Source organism: Pleurodeles waltl, chromosome 9, assembly GCF_031143425.1.
Source record: "Pleurodeles waltl isolate 20211129_DDA chromosome 9, aPleWal1.hap1.20221129, whole genome shotgun sequence".
Lineage (NCBI taxonomy): Eukaryota > Metazoa > Chordata > Amphibia > Caudata > Salamandridae > Pleurodeles > Pleurodeles waltl.
In genome coordinates, this window is record NC_090448.1 from 402,805,798 (window position 1) to 402,827,438 (window position 21,641).

Consider the following 21,641-nt stretch of genomic DNA (forward strand, 5'->3'; position numbering starts at 1 on the left):
ATAACCATACTGTGTTGACAAGGCGTGTGTGTTGAATACAATCTTTTTATACATACACTGTGTGTGAATTCTTCTTTGTGCCGCACAGCATGGTTGTGGCGGGAAGTGTTGTGTTGTTACTTTACACATTGCCTCTGTGATAAACCGGACTGCTCTGTGCCAAGCTACCCAAGGGTGAGCAAAGGTTATACAGTAAGTGTAATCACCCACCCTTGACCGAAGTGGCGGGTTCTGCCTGGCCACTCAGAATATGCCACCTCCAACATGGCCCATCCCAACACAACAGGCCTGCAACCTCGGCATAATCTTAGACAGCAAGCTATTTATGAAAAAACAAGTCAACGCAGTCTCATCCACCTGCTTCTGCACCCTACACATGCTTTGCAAGACCTTCAGATGGATTCCAGTTGATACCAGAAGGACTGTCAAAAGGCCCTCATCACCAGCAGGCTGGACTATGGGAACACACTCTGTGTAGGTATCACCGCATGTCTCCTGAAGAGCCTACAGACAATCCAAAACTCAGTGGCGAGACTCATCCTCAACCTCCCCAGACTAACCCACATTACACGCCACCTCAAGAAACTACACTAGCTCCTGGTCCACAACAGATGCCAGTTTAAAATGTTGACCCATGCACATAATGACCTGCACAACAAAGGGCTGGCATACATCAACAAATGAATGACCCTCCACCAACTGACCAGACACCTACAATCTGCCCCTCTCCTCCTTATGGACACCCCCTGGAACCACTGAGTCAACAGCAGAGGTCGCTCCTTCTCTTGCTTGGCAGCCAAAGCTTGAAACGACTTTCTCCTGCACCTCAGGACCGGCTGTCGCTCTTACAATTCAGGAAAGGACTCAAGACCTGGCTGTTCGAATGACTAGATCACCAGTAAGCAGCTAGCAACTCCAGCACCCTGAGACCCTCATGGGTGATTTGCCACGCTTTCCAAATCCTTGCTTGATTGATTGATTCAGTCATTCATTGATTAATTGATAAGGGCAGAGACATACCTCGACAAAGCCAAATATGAAGGCATTTCAAGAGGGCTGGGGAATATGTTGATATGCATGCTTGAAAACACATCCGTGGCTTCACCTACGCCAACCTAGATAAAGACCAGTCATGACAAGCCGCAGAATATTTTCAAGGTCAAACACTCTGGGCAGGTGTCCTTAACAGCTATGAATGAGCAGGCTGACTTCTGATAAGAGCTGGGGCGGACCATTCTAGAGTGCCACCAACACCCCTACTTAACCAGCTCTGTCAGTTCTGTGCACCTGCCTGCTACTTACCAAGGGAGTGTCGCCAACTAAAGCAAGCGGCTGCAGGTTCATAGCCCAAACAAACTCAGATTACCTTCCTCTGCCGTGGATATAACAGGGGAGCTGGCAAGCAACTCAAAGGCAGTTTGAGACAGTGCTTACGTTGTGAAATATAAGGGCAGGGCAACAAAGTTTTTGTTAGGATTCCATTGGTTGCCAAACACCAAGGATGCCTGGCCCTCGCCCAACACCATACCTCTTTCTCCCTCCACCATAACCTTCATTCCTCTTTACTTAATCACTGCATGTTCTTTTTCACAGCTGTTTTTGTCCTTTGTTATTACTTTCGTATGTTTCACTTGCTCATTCTTTCTCTAGTTTCTCCGTTTTATAGGTGGGCAAGCCACTCAAAGTGGAGCCAGCATCGAGCCTGTGGCCTTGCTCTGGGTCAGCTCGAATTCTGTTGGAACCTCGAGCCCATAACAGGCTAAACTTTCATGTAGCTGCTGCCTTCTCACCCTCCTTCTACACAGGACGTGGCATTAAAGCAGAGGTTGCCTATTTTGGAACCGAGGAACTTGGTTTGAGGCTAGACATTGCCTCAACATCCCGTGATTTGGGCAAATCATTTAATCTCCCCGTGCCTATAAGCAATGAATATGACTGTGTGTAACATAAGTGGTTCATGTAATGCGCTCCAAAATGAACTGCAGAAAAAATGCACAAAGAGGTAAAAACAAAGCCTTTACATAACGAAAGACAAATAGATACCTATTTACTTGCTGATTTGTACAAAGTGAAACCAGAAAACCTGAATAAATCACAGGTTCCCTGCTTAAATTGAGTGATCTTAGGCAAATCTTTTATTTCACCAAGACTCCCTTTCCATCATTATCGCATAAGCACTTTCAAATATGTGAGTTTGCAAAACCTATTGTGTTTGATTTGATAGACTATAATGTTGCTCTATAATAATCTGGGCCACATACTGGTTTACCAGACAACAGACCTGCCTCTTAGTTCACTGATGGTTCATGTTTAAAAAATATCATTTTTAATAAGTACTTTTTAGTGCAGTGCTATTACGTGCGTGTGACATGTTACTGTAAAAGCTTCCTTGTGTTAAAGAAAACACCTTTTTGACTTTTCAAGAGATTTTATTGTATTTTAAATGATGTTTGTTGTATGATTTACATCTAAAACATTTTCAGAGCTCGGCTCCTGCACGGGCTCGAAGAGCTGAGGCAGACTATTAACTTGGCTCTGCTCTCCCTGTTAATTTGTTGGTCTACCCACCTCTATTAATTTCTCTTTCTTGCTACCGGTCAAAGTCTGAAGAAAAAATAAGTCCTAGTTCTGAAAAATCAATTCTGGTGTCCTCAACATCTTTTACCAGCACTGATTAAAAACTGGTTTGATGGCATGAATATTCCCTAACATCTACTTAAACTGCACAGGCTGCTGGTGGCAGAAAAGGATTAGACACTGACCTTTTCTATGGTCCATAGTCACTTGCAGGACACTGGCCAATGCAGGCTACTTGGGAAATTCTCCCCTGTCTCCCCAGAACAGTGATCCAATCATGCAAGGGAGAAGGATGTTGAGAAATACAATATGATTATAAGGGGAGGATACAGTTTGGTGGCTGCAGATGTAGATTCTGAGATGCAAGCTTCCATTTTGGTTGATCACCTATCTGAATTCTGCTATAACTGCAATGTAAAAGAATCATATAAATCTAAATCGTTGTAAAGCAATGTTGTTATTACGAGGCCATACAGAATCGCTTGCTATCACTAGGAGGGGTAGAACAGCATTTAACTTAGGAGTATATCCACTCAGAACTGGAACAAATCACTCTAAGGATTGTAGGCACAAGAACATGCTCAGCTCTCACTCGCTATAGTCCAAGTATATGTGCAGCTGCATAATCGCAGCAGCACCACATGAGTAGCCTGCAATACACACATGGAAATACCCCTCTCACAAAGACTACACTGCATTCACACTTTCTCTGTATCAATACACTCGTATCTGTAAGCCTACACATTGATTCTCTTACTCCTTTCACTTCACTGCATACTGCAGTGCAACACCAAAATCACAACGCGGGCAAGCATTTGGCCCAGATGCAATACATGGAAACGCTACTGGAGACCAATTCATCATTATCCTAAGCTCTTTGCACAAGAACTGCAGCATTAACGTCTACAATCGTCTGTCATCCTTGGATAGTGTTCAACTTGCCACCACAGAAGCTTTCTTGGGCGATGACACTGGATCCGTGGCACATGAAGCTATACCTACGGGCTACTGAAATGCTCGTACGAAATGGCACCTCAAAGAAGACGAGTAGCCATTATCCATAACAGCCCACTACCTAAAAAAACAATTGTAAACTGCACTACTGCAATATGCTGCACAACACACTGCCCATCTGTTGTTCTCCTACACTCTGCTTCACGTATTTCTCCAGACCTCCCATTAATTTGTCTTTTATTTAACTCTGCTTCCAAGATTATGCTCCCACGCCCTAAAACACTTTGTTCTCTGCATAGTAGATGACTTTAATAACAGGTTTGACAAACTTGCATTGTCTATAACCACATGCTTGTTATGCAGTATTGAATCTAGTTCAAATGGTTTCTGGCTCTACTCACACAGTAGGGCCTACAATGGATGCAACTTTTGCCCCTCAGTTACTGGTGAACTCCTTGAAACTTAGACTGGTCATGCTATGATTGAGTGAAACCTTCACAAATTCTACGCTCCATACAAATCCATGGCCTCAAATGCCAAGGCATCTACTGAAGCATGGAAATGACCAGACTCTCTCCTCTTCTGCAATCCCTTTCATCTGTAGTTGCCTAGAAGCCAGTGATGCTCAGCCTCCAACATCATCCACCCAATGCCAAAGACCTAGAAAGATATTTTGAGGCTGAAACCAAGGAGGACATTCGGCTCAAGTTACACATTGTCTCTACTCCATTACCTACACTCCTTTTACCATGTTTTACTGATGACTTTATCAATTTCTTCAAAGCCTGTGGTGCATATGAAACTCTAAAAGGTCCATACACTGCCCAAATATTCAAGGTAATTATCATGAGTAGCAGCACTTCTCTACTGGAACTGGCTGTTGCATTTAGTAGGGTCCATCATCCTATATCCTCTGTTATAGAGACTCAAACCTGTAGAGATACAAGGCACTATTATTTGCTCGAGTGCTTCCTTGCTGGCTCATAAATCTCTCAATCTGCCTCTATCCTACTGTTACCATTTTCCTTCAAATGTAGAAGTCTCACAAAAATCCACCGCAAGACTTCTACTTTAACATATATTTTCGAACACTACTGGATCTGATCCCCTTTTTCGAACTCAACTACTGAAACTATGTGGATGACAAGTAAACTACGATAAAACTACAAAGCCCATCTGAGTTAGATTCCTGTGGAACTGGGCAATGCTGCATAGTGGTAGAACACTGGATGTGAACACTTTACCCCTAATTAAAGACATCAGAAGCTGAGACAGTAGCTTGTAGTAAACTGACTGCCTATCACTCGTCCACCAGCTGGACAAAAGAACGTGTCCTAACCCATCACCCCATGTAAGGAATCTAGGTGTAATCATGGTCCAAACCTTTCTCTGACTCCAGAAGTGGATTGAGTTATGAAGGGGAGCTTTTTCCTGACGAGATGCCTACTTTGAATCTCACTTTGCTTAGTATTCCATGCAATCCACCATAAGCCTAGTGCTGTCTCGTCTAGGCTACACCAAGCGGCGGCCAGCAGCTTTAGGAGGGAGGGGGCGGGTGGGATACACACACACACTCATTCTTTCACACACAGACATGCATGCATGCACACACATCCATTAACAACACTCATACCATTCAAACATGCACGCACCATTCATTTTAAAAGATCACACACACTCATTCTTTCACACACACACGCACGCACGTACGCACACACATCCATTAACAACACTCATAACACTCAAACATGCACACGTGCACCAAACATTCAATTTAAAACATCACACACATACACACACTTACCTTCAGCCTCCAGGTCCCAGGAGGGTTGGGATTGCTGCCTTCCCTCTCAGACAATGAGGGAAAGCAGCAGTCCCAGCCTAGTCACAGAGTGGAATGGGGTCAGTGAGACTGCTGACCCTACCCCACTGTGTGACGAAGTGTCACTGATTGACACTCGCCCTGGGCACTTCAGGGCTTAAACCTGAAGCGCCCAGGGAGAGTGTCAATTGGTGACGCTTTCCTCATCACCCAGGGGAGGGCCTCGAGGCACCTTTGCTGAGCCGAGGAGGTCACGCCCATAAGAGCTGTGACCTCCTCAGCCCAGCAAAGTTCAGCTCAGGCAGCCAGGAGTGTGCGCAAATCGCGCATGTCTGCTCCTGGCTGCCTGAGCTGAACATGCAGAGTGTCTGTCAGGCTGACCTTTGTTCAGCCTGACAGACACTCTTCATGAGGGGCAAAAGGTGGGGGGCGTGGCCCTCCGCCCTAAAGGACGGGCCGCCACTGGCTACACCAATGGTATGTATCTCGGAGCATCCCACAAAGTGAATCGGAAGCCAGGATGAACCCAGAACATCACTTCAAAATAACTCATTAACCCTTGCATTAGGTCACGCATTCTACCACCACATCATTTCCTACCCACACTGGCTAGCGGTGGCTGGACATATCACTTTCAAAACAACGTACATAGTTCACTGTGCTATTCACTGTTCGGGTCCCAGTATCCCATGCAAAAAAAAAAAAAACTATTCTGTTAATAATTCTTAGATCAAAGCACTATGGCAAACTCGTCAGTACAAACGTTTAAGATACTGAACCCAATCCCCGCAAGTATAAGAGTAATTTGCAACCATCATGAATTTTGGACAGCACAAAAACCTCACCTTTCCCTAGTTTACAAGTACTATGTTACAAATAATGGTAAAAATGGGTGAGTATCTGCGTGCTTCAATGAGTGCCTTTTCACACTCCTTCACACCACCTGAGGCTTAAGAGAAGTGATGCTGCAGCATCGTGTTTAGAGCACATCTGCAAAGCGTACACAACTCTCCAAAGGTTCAATTTACAACCAACACTCACGTCAACGGAGCGCTCTGACGAGTGTGCCCAGGATCCTGATGCACATCGGAGCGCTTCGAAACCCATCAGGGGTACGAAGCTCTATATGAATTCTATATTATAATACACAATCATCCACCCAAGCACACCCACAGAGTAGCAAGCTACCCATCTGCAAATGTGATCTGGCCACGATTTGAAGCACTATATAAATGTGAGTACAATAAAATACTACAATACTGTTAAATTAATTTATTTGTATAGCAGTTCTGCCTTTCAAAAGAAGCTACATTACAAACACTGTTCAAAGTTAAAGATTTTTTGGATCTGTTTTATTTCAATCTTTTTAATGAGGCGTTTATCTGTCTTTAAATACATTTTACTTCCCCTATGGCTACATGAGTGCAGAATAAATATACGTAATAAATATATTTTAAAGAAAAATGCAAAACTGCTCTTAGAAACCCTGTTGAATGTACTCGACACGGTTTTTAAAGCGAGAGCCACGTTGCAAAGAAGTTTTTTATAAAAATTTAAAAAAACACTCCTCCTTTCACTTAATTCTCCTGAAACTACAAGGTCAGAGGGGTTTGAAGTAAGAGGGTCTCTGCGCGGCATGGCAGGTAAGGACGGCACCTTAACGGTACCGTAAACTGGAAAACGCTAGAACTCAGAACACAACACAATGCCTCTCTTTCACCTCGGGCATCTGTGACAGCAGTACTTTAAAATACAAAAAGCATCTCGGTGTCGTTGTTTTTATGATGGGTTTCCCGGATACAAGCAGTCAGAAGGAATGGAGGGGCCTTGCGTTTGACGGTTGCGTGGCCTTCATGAAACCACTTAAGGCGTCCATCGCAGAAGAAACAAGGCCGCCGCTTTCAGAGCTGAAGCGCATACCTTGCTGCCCTCCGCTTCCTGGAAGTCCCTGCAGAGCTTTTACTCCGGCTGCCTGTACCCAGCGCTCTGCTGTGTGTGGCGTCTCGTCACCCGAGTGGGGACTGAAAAGCATATACCATTCTGAGGCGTAACGTCAAATGATGGGGCCCTCCGGCGGAATGTGAAGAGGGGGCCCCTGAGTCTCCCATGTCCCGCGGATACTCATTGGACTTGGGCTAGGTAGGCTCCTCTTGGAGGGCTGGGGACCCCCTCGTGGCAAGAGTGCCCACCTGCGGCGCAGGGGATGCAGGTACCTCAGTTACGCCCCTGATTCCATTGTTGTGCCCCTGGTGTGGGGGGCCTGTGGGTCACTCCTCATCTCTTTTGTCGAGACCCCAATACTGAGCTCATCTACCAAGGCTGGCTGTGTACAGTCTATGCCTGGCGGTCGTTCACCGGATGCTACAGGAGCATTTTATAGACAATTTGCCATGAATTCATGTATCTAGGGCATGCAGTTGTCTGCTCCTTTATCACTCCAAGTGGATCCTATAGAGATCACTCAAGCAGGCATAATACATTTAGGTAAACGCATGCACTCTATCACTAACTCATTTTCCTGCTATTACATGCCTAGGTGAGGTGACCCAAGACAAGACGAGATCACCACTCTGGTCACTCACACACAACACCAAACTCTTCCCACATAGGCAACGTGGTAAATGAGCTCTTCAAACCACACACGCCCCATGGTGTGTAGTATACCACCCGTCTGCTAATGTGTGTTGGCTTCTGGTCAGGGTAAGAAGTGCTTTATAAATGCCATTATAGTTCAGTACTACACAATACAAAGCCTCCAGGCTGTGAACTTATTGTTAAAAATTGTTGCCAAATTTCAGTCAAGATTCCTAGTTACTGCAAAAGAACAGATACCACCAAATATGGTTGTTTGTATGAAGTGCGTGCAACAATGATAAAGCTTCGGAAAACATTACCATCCAAGATGAGACGGCTCATGGTAGTAGAAGAAGGGGGAATACTCCAAAGGCACAGCTCCCAGGAGGCCACAAGGGATGAAAGATGAGACATGGACAGCTGAAGCAGAAAGCAGCTGCAGTTCACGATTGGTCTAAATGTTTCTGGCACTTTAGCCGGAATGACATTTTACCAACTCCTACCTTAGCACCTAATTCTAGGAGCTAGTTTATGCTACCCTTCAGGTGGTGTCACTAGCGACTGCCCCTGTAGAATCAGACAGTCTTTGGGAGAAGAGCATCATCCTAACATTCCGTGGCTGGAGGCTGAATTTTATCCCAGTAATAATATATGCACTTTCCTACATAGAGACACAAATCCTAGAAGCGCTTTGGTGCATAGCTCTTGTGATCTGTGCAAATTGTTTCAGTTTAACTGACGGACCAAAGCAGACTAAGGGCATATGAACTGATTTATGGACAATATTCTCAGGCCAGATGCCAAACGCCCATGGTACCAACATAAGGTGATTCAACACTCTCTGGATGACTAGCTAGTGATTAATTTCCACCGGTGGTGGGCAAAGAGGAGAGAGGTTCCATAGGTGCTGGTGGGCAGTGGACGGGTCCAGCAGGAGCTAGATGACTAGGCACAGTATTTACAGATTTACCTGAGAGACAATAAGAAGCATGTTTGAAAAGCCACTAGGTATACTCATTACTCTCTGCTGATAATTGGCAGTGACCAAGAAACATCTGTCCAGCAATGGCTGTGCTAACACTGATGGTGAATACTATTTACTTGTGAGTAATTGAAACTATGATGAACTGCAACAACCAGAAAGCACTTCAGAGAATTGGAGCACACATGGCAGCAGTGTGCACCATCCCTCTGTAGTTGTTAGGCTCCCGCTAACAGTACTTGTCAAAGACAGTAGCCAGGTACACGAGTCCTCTTCTCAATGTGTCAGTGTAGTCTAGTATAATCCAAACCACAGCTCAGTGCTCTGGGAAAGAGGTGGTCACCTTACAACTCGAGTATAACCCAAGAGGCAGTGCTTTAAATGGAAAAATAGAAGTGCAGGTACTCTGTAATAGAGTACCTGCTTGTTTCTGAGAAGTGCCGGTACTCTCCAATTAAAAGTATTACGTTTTTCTTGAGATAAGCCGGTACTCTCCCTCTAAAAATAAAAAAGTGCCGGTACTCAGTACCGGAGAGTACCGGCCCATTTAAAGCACTGCCAAGAGGGCTATAAATATACAAAAACCGTCCGTGCACTCAAAGTAACAAAATTAAATGTCCAATTAGAAGTTCTATTGTTTTCTTTTGTCTTTTGTTGGATCCATTGGTACTTCATTGAGTCCATATTTCTTTACATCAGTTCATGTACAGAAGTAAAGCTTCTTAATTACCACAAAGGCAAATACACTCCAAGCAGCCAACACATTTCGTCGTAATGGCACAAACGCCTCTGAATTCTTCAGGGCTAAAAATAAATAACCACGCATCAGATACTAATTATGAGCAATCAATTATGTGACCCTCAACCACCAGTAGGTGCAAAAAACAAAATCAAAGTCACTTGTGATATATTACAATATCAATAACTCCTCAAAAATAAGTATCCACAAATCTTATCCCACTTACAATATTGCATAACAAGTAAGATAAAAAAAAGTAACATGCAGTACATCTTGCAAGCCATCAAACTCAAAACCATGTGCTCACCCATGCGTGCCAGGCTTACCACCAATAACCACATAAAAGAAAATGCCCCAAAATAAAGCTCGTTTTTGGTACATGCGTTAAATGCGGGGGTAAACAACTTGTTTTTATATAGATGCACAGGTCTGTTACTCTAAGGGTTGAATGGACTTGGAAGTGACGGAGGAAAACAATGTATTATTTCATGTGCATTATACGCTACTAGGGGCTTTCTGGTATGTGAAGCTTATTGTTTCTATACAATTTTACACAGGATATTTTGTGGTTACAAGATTTGATATTACAAAGGAGGTCTTACTTTGATCTGAATGTTAAAGGCGTTTTTTTTCAAATAAGGTCTTACATTATTTTATTTTTTGGCATGTTCTTTATTTGGTCATTGATGTTACGTCTGGCATGAATGGGTGAGCATGTTGTTTATCTTTAAATATTCCAAGGAGTCAGACCACACGGAATAGATAGTGCCCCATTTAATAATATCATCCCTAAACACAATTCCTAAACACAAAGGGAGTTAACTCCCATTGAAATGCACGACTCTTCTAAAATGGTTAGGTGCTCAGCAAATAAGTATAGCGCTCATACAAGAAACTCATTTGATAGAACGAGATACAGATTGAAATCCCCATTGTCACAACTACAATTTCAATCTTTAGCTTCAACTAAAACCAAACGGGTGTCCATACTGTGCAGAAGGGGTACCCTTTTTATCCTCAATGTGATACACTGCAGTGTGAATACCCTTTGCATTTTTAGAAAGGGCAAAGTGGAGTATAAGAAATAAGCTGTGTATGTGTATATGCCCTTAATGAGAATAGAGTCGTTCTATTCAGATTAGTTTCCTCACATTCCAGGCTTTGGTCAAGGTCTATTGATTGAGGCTGAGGATTCCAATGCTAAGATAAACCCAGCATGGGCCCATTCGGCTTGACCAGTGGACACCATAACCCGCCACAAACCCTCATACAAAGTTTAGCGTACTTAAACCTGAATGACAGAACCTACATGTTTTAGTTCAATGTTCATGGAACATCGTCAAGATTCAAATATTTATTCATAGAACATATGGCTATACAAACAAGTTCATCTTGCAAAATTGAGACACAGATCATTTCCGATCATGCCCCACTGGACCTGATGTTCAATGATGCAGCATTCTGCATACAGGCTATTCCTAGACAATGGCGCATGAATGAGATAGCATTCCAAGACCCAGTAATCGGTCACTTGATCAGAAGGCAATCGAACATCATTTTCAAGAACGCACTGATGGTGAGGTTAGGTGAGACACAATATGCGCTGGAGCTGAGGCAGTCATTCGGGAAGAGCTTATTTCTCACACCTCCACTTTCTTCAGATTAAATAGGGCTAAAAAGGGACCCAGAAAAAAAAATTATGGAACCCAACCAACAACACGAATTCTTGGGATCCAGACATACCTATAGAGAGTTCCAATCAGCAAGAAGCAAACTCAAACAAATCCTGTTAGGTGAAAAAACTAGTAAAATGATACAAACAACTCAAAAAAACTATGTAAAAGGAGAGAAAGCCGAAAGTCTGGTGGCTCAATACCTGAAAATGCAATCCTCTCGCAGTAGTGTGAAACACACCATAGATTCCTCAGGGCACATATTTGTGTCTCCTGAGGATACAGCCCAGAGACTCTTTGACTAATACGCAGATTTATAAAAAGAGGAAGAGCTCCTTAAATCGGTACAATCTGAATACCTATGAGATATCATGTCCCCACCACTATAGGAAGGGATTAGGGACCTCATCCAGAAGCCTATGTCTGCTCAAGAAGTTAGACATGCTATAACAAATAGTTTGCGTGTTATCAGACATATAGGATACTGTGATATTATTTAATTATTACATACTCAACGTGGCCTGCGATATTGTCAATACTGGAGATATTACTAAATGCCTCCATGGTTCGGCACTAGTGATCGTTATATTTCTGCATCACATACTAACAGGTCCCTAGAATATTGGTTGTTTATCAAACCAACATGTAGGAGAGAGGGGTGTGCTCATTTAGTACATATGAAGACTCAGGAAACATTGCTCATTTATTATAAACATGAACAACCCTGCAATATTGTATATTTATGTTTGTTATACATATATTTATGATCCTAAACTATACCATTATATTGTTTCTTTTAGTCACATGAAAACACACACATCTATGTCTCTAAAGTACACATGCAGACACACCCAGCAATATTGGTAATGTATTGGACACACGCACGTATGATCCAGGAGGATTGCTCATTTAAGTTCATACATTGCACACACACACAGATAAACACGCAGGATCCTTTTGTAGTGTTCATTTATGTCCATTTATTACACACTGTGCGCCGCCCGCCCCTTCTGCGCCCTGCGAGCCACTACTGCTCTAGGGTACACGTCTTCTTACTCACCATTGGGACTCCAAGGTACACTCACTTCTTACACACCAACGACACCCCACGGTACACGCAGTTCTTACACATCACTCGGACTCAACAGCACACTCACTACATACACACCATTAAGACCCCAGGATACACACCCTTCTCACACACCGCTGGGAAGCTACAATTCATACACACCAGTGGGATTTCATGGTACACACACTTAGTTACACAGGGGAGTAGTGGTCGAAGCAGGTGAAATGCCCATACGTTTCTGATTTATGAGAAACTGTTCCCCTACTTCTTGTGAAAAGACAACCATCCGCGGATGGTTAATTCCTATATTTTAAAGGCTTCAGCTGAAGAGTCATGCAATGAGTCTCCTGTGCTGTGAAGCTGGCAGACAGCTAAATAAACCATTCTGCCAGGGTGCCTGCTTGCCTGAATGAAATACAATTGTGCACAACGAGTTAATCTGCAAATGTAGGCTTGGGAGCGATACTGGCTTTAATTGCTCGAATCACTCAAAGCTTTGTGATGACAAAGATTTATTTTTGAGTGGTAGTGCAAAGAATTAACAACTGAGCTGTGAAGTGCATGCTTTTAATTGAAATTATATGTACAAAGAATTTACTAATCCTGACGGAGTGTTGAACGGACAGTTATGTCAAGCAAATTGCATTACATTCATTCTGGGTATTTCCAAAATCTATATTTTGGAAGCACAATTTCATCTTAAACCTTTTTGTGCATTTTGTAGCAGTCTATATTACACTGTGTGTAATGCAAGTTTAAAAGAATGACTTATATATTCACGCAGGCTCTGACCTCCTAGACCTAAAAAATCCACAAGTGCATTAATAGAGGCTTCATGATATACTATAGTGCATTTCCCAGTGAATAACAACTTTTTAAATTTATTTTTCATTAAAGATGCGTGCTATTTTATATGTAGCTACCTGACAGTGAAAGACCAAAAAAATGTACAGAATATATTATTTTAGCCACACCTTTGACCCCACCGCCATGCTCACTGACCCTGCCCTTTTGCATGCAGCATCACAGTTCACATACCTTTTTTTAATGCACTTCGACCACTGCAGGGGAGTATAGGCCAGATTCAACAGCCAAGAAGAATATAATTACTATCATGGGAGGCGGTGTGGTAGGATGAGGTGGTCCTCTGTTGCACACAGATGTGCAAAGCGATAGCCAGATGTAGTTTTTGCATGTGTGATGGCAATGCCTTACTCAGCCCGGCTTGCGACATTCTGCACATATTGAATGAATACCCAAAACTGCTCACACCAAGTAAAGGTGCTCTTGGTGCTCTGTGTGTCAGGCATTTTAAGAACAAAGCACTCAACAGAGACATTTTGGTGAAAGTGTGTCCTAGCGGTATCACAGCATTGTAGTCCATACACTCCTAGAAAGTCCATAGTGTTAGCGTGTTTAGACGTGCTGGTGTGAGCCTTGTTGCAAACATTGACAACTAAATGAGCTGCAATGTACAGCGTCCATTTTAGGAGATCCTCATTCCTCACTCCTCATCCCTATTTATCATCCCTGCTTCTCATCCATCATCCCTACTTCTCATCCACCATCCCTGCTTCTCTTCCATCCCTACTTCTCATCCATCATACATCATCCATACTTCTCATCCATCATCCCTACTTCTCATCCATCATCCCTACATCTTATCCATCATACATCATCCCTACTTCTCATCCATCATACATCATCCCTACTTCTCATCCATCATCCATCAGCCCTACTTCTCATCCATCATCCCTGCTTCTCATCAATCATACATCATTCCTACTTCTTATTCATAATCCCTGCTTATCGTCCATCATCCCTATTTCTTATCCTTCATCCCTACTTCTTATCCTTCATCCCTGCTTCTCATCCATCATACTTCATCCTTACTTCTCATCCATCATCCCTGCTTCTCTTCCATCATCCCTACTTCTCATCCCTCATCCCTGCTTCTCATCACTACTTCTCTTCCATCATCCTTGCTTCTCATCCCTACTTCTCGTCCATCATCCCTGTTTCTCTTCCATCATCCCTACTTCTCATCCCTCATCCCTGCTTCTCATCCATACTTCTCATCCATCTTCCATCATTCCTACTTCTCATGCTTTATCCATCATCCCCACTCCTCATCCATCATCCCTACTCCTCATTCCTCATCCCTCAGTAATACCAACACATTTTCAGTTTTCTGAAACACGCCTTTACACTGATTGTTTGGCAACAGACTATCAGAGTTATGAGAGAGGCTTGCATTCTATTTCACTGAAAAACAGCCTTCTCATTGCATGTGCTGGGTGAAGAGCCAGTGAATTCAAGGCTGTACAACATTTCATTTTATTTAACTAAGTGTTTTTCTGTTTAGACAGGCCTCTGCAGAATGCTCTGCTGGTTTGGGAAATACAAGGAGCCCAGAGAGCTTGGGCCATAAATCAGCTCTTGGAGAAAGGGCTATACAGTTCATCTATGGTTCAATGAAAACCTTTCTGGTTTCAGAAAAGAAAAAAACAGCTCTCAGAAATAAAAGCAGCCTCAGATTTAAACATTTTGTTACAAATGAAACCAGTGTAATAAGCCTCAAGAAAAAGAAAGAAGGCCCACTCTGGTCAACACATGGCTTAGGAGGGAAACGTGCAGAAGTGTACATTGTGCAAGACAAGTACAGGCCCAAAACTGAGCATGATGTTAGAATGGAGTGCAGGGACAGAAAGGAGAATGGAGGGAGAGGCCATTTGCTGGGCAAAGCAGTTACAACCAGTCCTCACATACCTCAGATAAGTTAGAAGGTCACACATATTGAGAGCTTGAGCCACTTTCTGATACACTTGCTTCGGGAAGCATGGCATTCCTAAAAGAGAGACACAGGATGCTTGTGTGAGACAAGGTTGATAGAGGGAGGAGGACAGGCCGTAAAACTTCAGAGCATGGAAGTAGCGTAGGGAGGATACATTGATAGAGTTTAGAGGGTGAGATCAAAAAGACACTGTGCTCCTTAGAGGATATATACGTATATCATATATGCTACAGCTGCATTTTAGGGACAAGTAGTCAGATGCTTCGTAGAGAATTATTGCTTGTGCTAAGAATGAATAGAGATAACAGTGTTTTGCACTACTGTGCGAATTAGGAATATAATAGGAGATGTGAAGTCTCCATTGTAGACCAAGACAATAAAAGATGCTGTTTGTAATAGTTGAGTTGAGTGTGGTTTCAGTTACAGAACTGAGCTGTGCTCTCTGGCGTATTTTTATTTTCTAAACATATACTATATTGCCATCAGAGTTGTGTCACTTCTTTATTCCTTGAAATTCGACAACATTTTTGGCGAGCGGCAGCTAGGAGTCGCATCTCTTTAAATCTCTGGACAGCAGTTGAAGGATACACTGCCTGAGTTGCTTGAATAGAATACTGGGTGCAAATCAGGTGAGCGTACACCTGCCTATTCGAGCGGGCAGCCGAGGTTCCAGAGGTTGCTGTCCTAAAGGGTGAAGAGAGGTTAGGCTTCCAACTTTATTATTTAAAGTGCATGATTCTGTGGCAATTGTAGTATGGGGGAATAAGTGCATGCAATATTTGTGTGGTTTTTTAAATACAATGGTGATGCAGAAATGAAATGTAATTCCCGGCCAGGCCGGAAGACTAGCAAGTAGGGATTCCTTTTTGTGATAGAAGGGAGGCACAATGAGTAGAAGTACTTTACCCAGGGGACAGCTCCTGGAAGAGATAGGTATGTACTAGTGCATCACCCAGGGGACAACTCCTGGAAGAAGTTATGTACTAAAGTATTACCCAGGGGACAGCTCCTGGAAGAGATAGTTAGGTACTAGTGTATTACCCAGGAGGATGTTCCTGGTATGCAAAACTCATGTAAAGATTCATCAAATATCACGGTTAGACCTGGAGGGTCAGAGTAGAGAAAGTGAGGTGAACCGGGTAACGTGTACAAAGTCTGATGCTGCAGGAGAGGGTCACATTACCGGCACTGGCAGGCCTTGCTCTAAGGGGTCAGATGCCCGATTCACAAATCCCATGATTTAAGACATCGGGAAAGCGTCTTTGAGGGAGAGCAATCAAGGCTGAGGCATCAGTGGGGAGTCTGAAGTTTAGGTAAGAGGACGACCTGATGGCCGGTGTCAATTGATTTTACCTTGAGTACGTTCAGACCCTTGGTTGTAAAACCTGAAAAGCGCAACAACAATGAATACAAATTTAGTGTAAATAATGAGTAATAGGGGTGATAAAAAGAGTATTATATGTCATAATCATAACGGTCAAATTATAGAGAAGAGGCAAGGGTTCTCGCCAGTGGTTATACAATCTGATATAAGTGAGGAACAGAGGGTGCAAGATCTATGCCATATTTTTGATAACTCAATAGAAAAACTCGAAGTGTCCTGAAAGTGGGGAAACATTAGTGCAGATAAAACACAAGAAGTAAAAGTAGAAAATACCAAAACAAGTGGAAAAATAAAAAGATCTTGTGAGTGAGATTGATGATTCCCTGTGGCAGGAAACAGACACCCTTGACCTAGCTCTAAAATTTAAATGGGTTCATGGCCAACCTCCATGCCCGTGTGCTCGGTTTCAAATAATAACGCAGGAACTTATTATATGAGAAGCCCTTCTTGATGCATTTTTCACAGACTTGTATGATTCTGGAGTTTTAAATGATGGAAGGGACACCATATCCCATGACACCAATAATAATCATTCACATTCACGATAACGTTATAACGCGTATTGTGTCAGACATCAATCCACTTCGCCCCCCCATAAATGCACCAGCATCCAATATAAGTATAGAAGAAGTGCTGCGCAGGCTAGCGATTAGTATCGCTGAAGTTCAACAATACGATCTCACAATGATGTATGTCAAGTCAGGTAACACTGCATAAGAGCATTTTCCCACCCAGATCACTGCTATAGGTTAGCGACTTTGATAAGGGCACATACATAGTAGTGAGGGAAAAGAAGGGCAGAGAAGGGACACAAAGGGTGGACAATAATAAGAGGTACATACAGGAAGCATGTGTCCTGGAGAAAATCATGGATGCCCCCCGGAACATATGATAAAAACTTTCCCTTCAGATAAAAAGAAAATATAGAAATATTGTAAGCAATGGCACAGAGATACTAAGGATCTTGCCCAGTCATGGCCAAAGGAAGGGATATTTGGCGAAGATATAGTTGAACATACACTGACTTACATTAGATCTAAATATCAGAAGAATAGGAGAAATAAGAGGGAAGCTATGCTGTCATTATGGCGAGTCTTCTGTGATACGAAGACAAATGTAAAATTGACAGTGCCTAGAGGCAGCGTTGCAGGCACAAGAGAAGCCCTCAGAAAAGGCTCTAGAGGAGACCCCACCATATGGTCTCTACCCTATTCTGCCAGCTGCGGGATATCAGGATTCAGTGCCGGTTGAACCCGAGGAGGATGGGGCAAATGTGAAGGGGGTTTGGGGAATGCCCGGTCCCGTTCCAACAACTCCTCTGGCGGGCCATTAACAGAAGGGAAAAGATGGGGCACACTAAGTGCACACACCTAAGTGGGGCACACTAGAGAACAGGCAGAAAGAGACAGGAGCCTTGCCCCTCTTTGAGAGCAATGGACTACTGGGCAGATCGTTCTAAGGATGGGAGACACATCTGTGGAAACACTGAGAGAGGCAGCTAGGGATTGGATGCAGGAAGAAAGGGATTGGGAAGAAGAGATAGAGAGATCACGGTATGACGAACATCTAGTTGAGTTAGAAAGGGGAGCAGGGGCAGAAGCGGAAGACAAGGACTGAAACGAAGGGTTTGATATGAATGAGGATGCACACGGAAGTGACAGATGTCTATATAATCTTCAACCGCATCCTACACGAAAGCTACAATTAATAGCAAGAGACCTGGTAGAGACAAAGAGAAAGTCAAGTTTAAAAACAACCAGATTGGGTCTGACACTCATAGAAAAAGACCCTTTTCAGATGAACTGGCAACATGGACGGAAAGAGACGGGAGAAAACCGTGGCCCGAAAGGGGTCTTTCCAACCCTATGACTTAGCCACAGCAGAAGACTGTATAAGACAGGGACAGGGTGCCCCAGGCTGGAGTTATCCATACATACAGGAATGCCTTGCAGTCTGGGAGATATATGCCAAGGACAAACCGATTGAAAGAGTACGTAGTAACAGACCAGACCCGAGGTTAAGCCACAGGCCAACAGGTCTCCCGCCCATCACTCAACTGTCCTTCATTTTTAAGTGAGGGCAAGTGCCAACATACATGCCCTGGCCACAGATGGACGATGATAATTTAAAGAGAGCACTGCCCCCGCTGTCCGAAGGTGCAGGGAAATGGATAGGATGCTTTGAGAAACACACTGCTGGAGTTAACCCCGCTCTGAGCGACATTAAAAGTTTGCTGAGTTCTTTAGAGGGAGATGAGGTAAATCCCTATATTTGCGAGAGCAGGACTCCCTCAAGGCACATTGACAAATATGCAGTTTGACGGGTCTTCCTCCAACAATATCCGCCAGCATGTTTGGGATGCGCTTCGGCGCACACACCTAGACAGACCAGATATTGGAGCTCTCATGGCAGAAAACATTAAACCGACTGAGGACATTGCAGAGTTTATTACGAGAATGAAAGAACAATGGGTGCATGAGGAAGGATGTAATTGGGAAAATACAGGAGGAAGTGCACTTTTATTTTAAAACGTGTTGAAGCGAGGTCTTCCCACCGAAATATAGTCAAATTTGGATGGGGTAGTGGGAATTGAGGCTAAACCATGGCCAGAAATACAAGCTCACATTGTACATTATTTTAAACAGAAGAAAGAAAAGGATAAAGAGAAAACAGTGCAAGTAGAGAGGGCCACAGCTGCGTTGGTGCAACAGAAACTTAAGAAACCAAGCAAGGAAGGGGCACTTGTGACAGCACCACCAGCAACTGTCGCAACTCCAGTGCAAGGGCAGGTATCAGGAGGGCCGATAGCAAGTGATATGGGGAGGAGACAAGGAGGTCCATCAGGAGAGCAAGGAACAATGCAGGGGAGAAGATAAGGGGGATATTGAGTGGGACAGCAGTGTTATTATTGCAGCAAGATGTGTCATTTTGCAAGAGAATGCAGGACCAAGGGAAACGATGAATGCATGCAAGGGTGGCCTACCTCAGTGAGCCCACCACAGATGCTATGGGGACCACAAAAATATGTGAGACAAGAATACCCCCAGCCCCTCAAGCTCAGTGGATTACACAACAGGGGCCAATGCCACAAAATGGGCCCCAGGGTGGCAGCAGCACCATGGGAGGACAAGCACAGGTTCAAGTAGGAGAAGTATTGGTGCAATGAGGTAACTCCTTTTACTCACCGCCCCAAACATCTAGTGGGATACTGACACCTAACTATGTCCAATGACAAAGCCCACAGGTAACAACTATGTGTCCAATACATCGGTAACCCACAGGTAAGAAGAGGAACCCACTGTGAAGGTAGCCATAGAAGGTCGCCTCTATCAGTTTTTAATTGACACTGGGACCACCAAATCTTGCATAAAGGAAGGACACTACCACTTTCGTTCAACTCAATGGGCACACAAAGGTTTTCTGGGGCTGTCAGACGGGTTCCTTTCACAAGACCAGTAAACATGACTGTGTGTGATGCACAAATTGACGGGCCATTGTTGTATTCTCCAGAATCACACGTCAACCTTCTTGGAAGTGATCTAATGAGCAAATTAAATATGACCATCTTGTTTCTGGAAGATGGATCGATGGTGCGTTATACAGGCAGGATACTGTCCCTCATAGCTCATGAGGGATTAAGGCAGCAGGTCAGAGCAGTACCAGTTGATACAGAGGCTTTTTTGTGTGGCATATACGCTCTGATAGCGCACACACCAGCGCTGCAAGGGAAGACAGTGCAGTTACCAAAATAACTATTGTTTAGACCTTGCGAACCCGTGGACCCAATAACAGAGCGAGAGATGTTACTGGACATATCAGTTCTCGAAATAAGACCAACACATGCGGTGCTCATCGCATTCGACAAGAGGCAGGAAATGTGGGCATCAATATTGTTCACAGATCCTAGGGTCAAATTAAGGGATATCTCAGATGAGGAATTGTTCGATGATCACCCTTTGATTGGAACCGTAGTGTTTGAAATGGATATCTCCATTAGAATGCAGTTGCAATCTAGGACAGTGCCAAAACATGCACACAACACTACAATTAGAGAGAGAGATTTGGTAAAAGTACCAGAAGTGTTATGGACAAAGGGGCCACATGACGTGGGACTGATTAAAGGAGCTGAGCCTGTGAAAATTACATTGAAACCTGGAGCTTTATTGCCCAGGATACATCAGTACCACTTGTCCAAAGAAGCGGAAGAAGGTATATTACCTACAGTTCATGCGTTACTTGAGCAGGGAGTGATATATGAAAGATCGACACCATGTAATATGCTGATTTTTCCGATAAAAAAACCCCAAGGGAGGAACGTGGAGAATGATTTAGGATTTGCACTCTCTGAATGATATAGTCATTCCAGAATTTCCAGTGGTACACGATCCATCAGTTATAGTGTCAAATATCCCCAAAGATGCCCCTTTCTTCTCAGTAATTGATTTGAAAAATTTGTTTTTTAGCATTCCATTACATCCCAAAAGTCAATATTTGTCCGGGTTCACATTTAAAAATACACAATATTGTTACAGGAGGCTCCCACAAGGTTTTTGTGAGTCCCCTAGCATTTTTAATCGGACAGTGAAAAAAGAATTAGCGAACATAAAATCTAAGAGTACGCTTTCAAATATGTGGATGACATTCTGATTTGTAACGCCACTATAGACATACATAGAGACAACACCATGGGCCTCCTCTGCATGCTTGCAGACAAGGGATCCAAAGTTGACAAAAATAAATTACAATACGTGCAGACAGAGGTCCACTATTTGGGTCAACTAATTTCTAAAGATGAGAGAAAGGTGACACCTGAAAAAGTAGAAAGCATTAGAAACATGCCCAAGCCCACTACTACCAAACAACTGCAGCAATTTTTATGACTCCGTAATTACGTGAGGCAGTGGGTCTTTGATTATGCCACGTTGACAGCACCACTTCTCACCGCATTAAACGAATCCCATGCAACTGCAAATGAAATAAATTGGCAGATGAGGTGGTTACAGCGTTCCTGGAGCTAAAGAAAGCGATCACGAATGCGCTAGTGTTTAGGTACACCTGACTACAATAAACAAT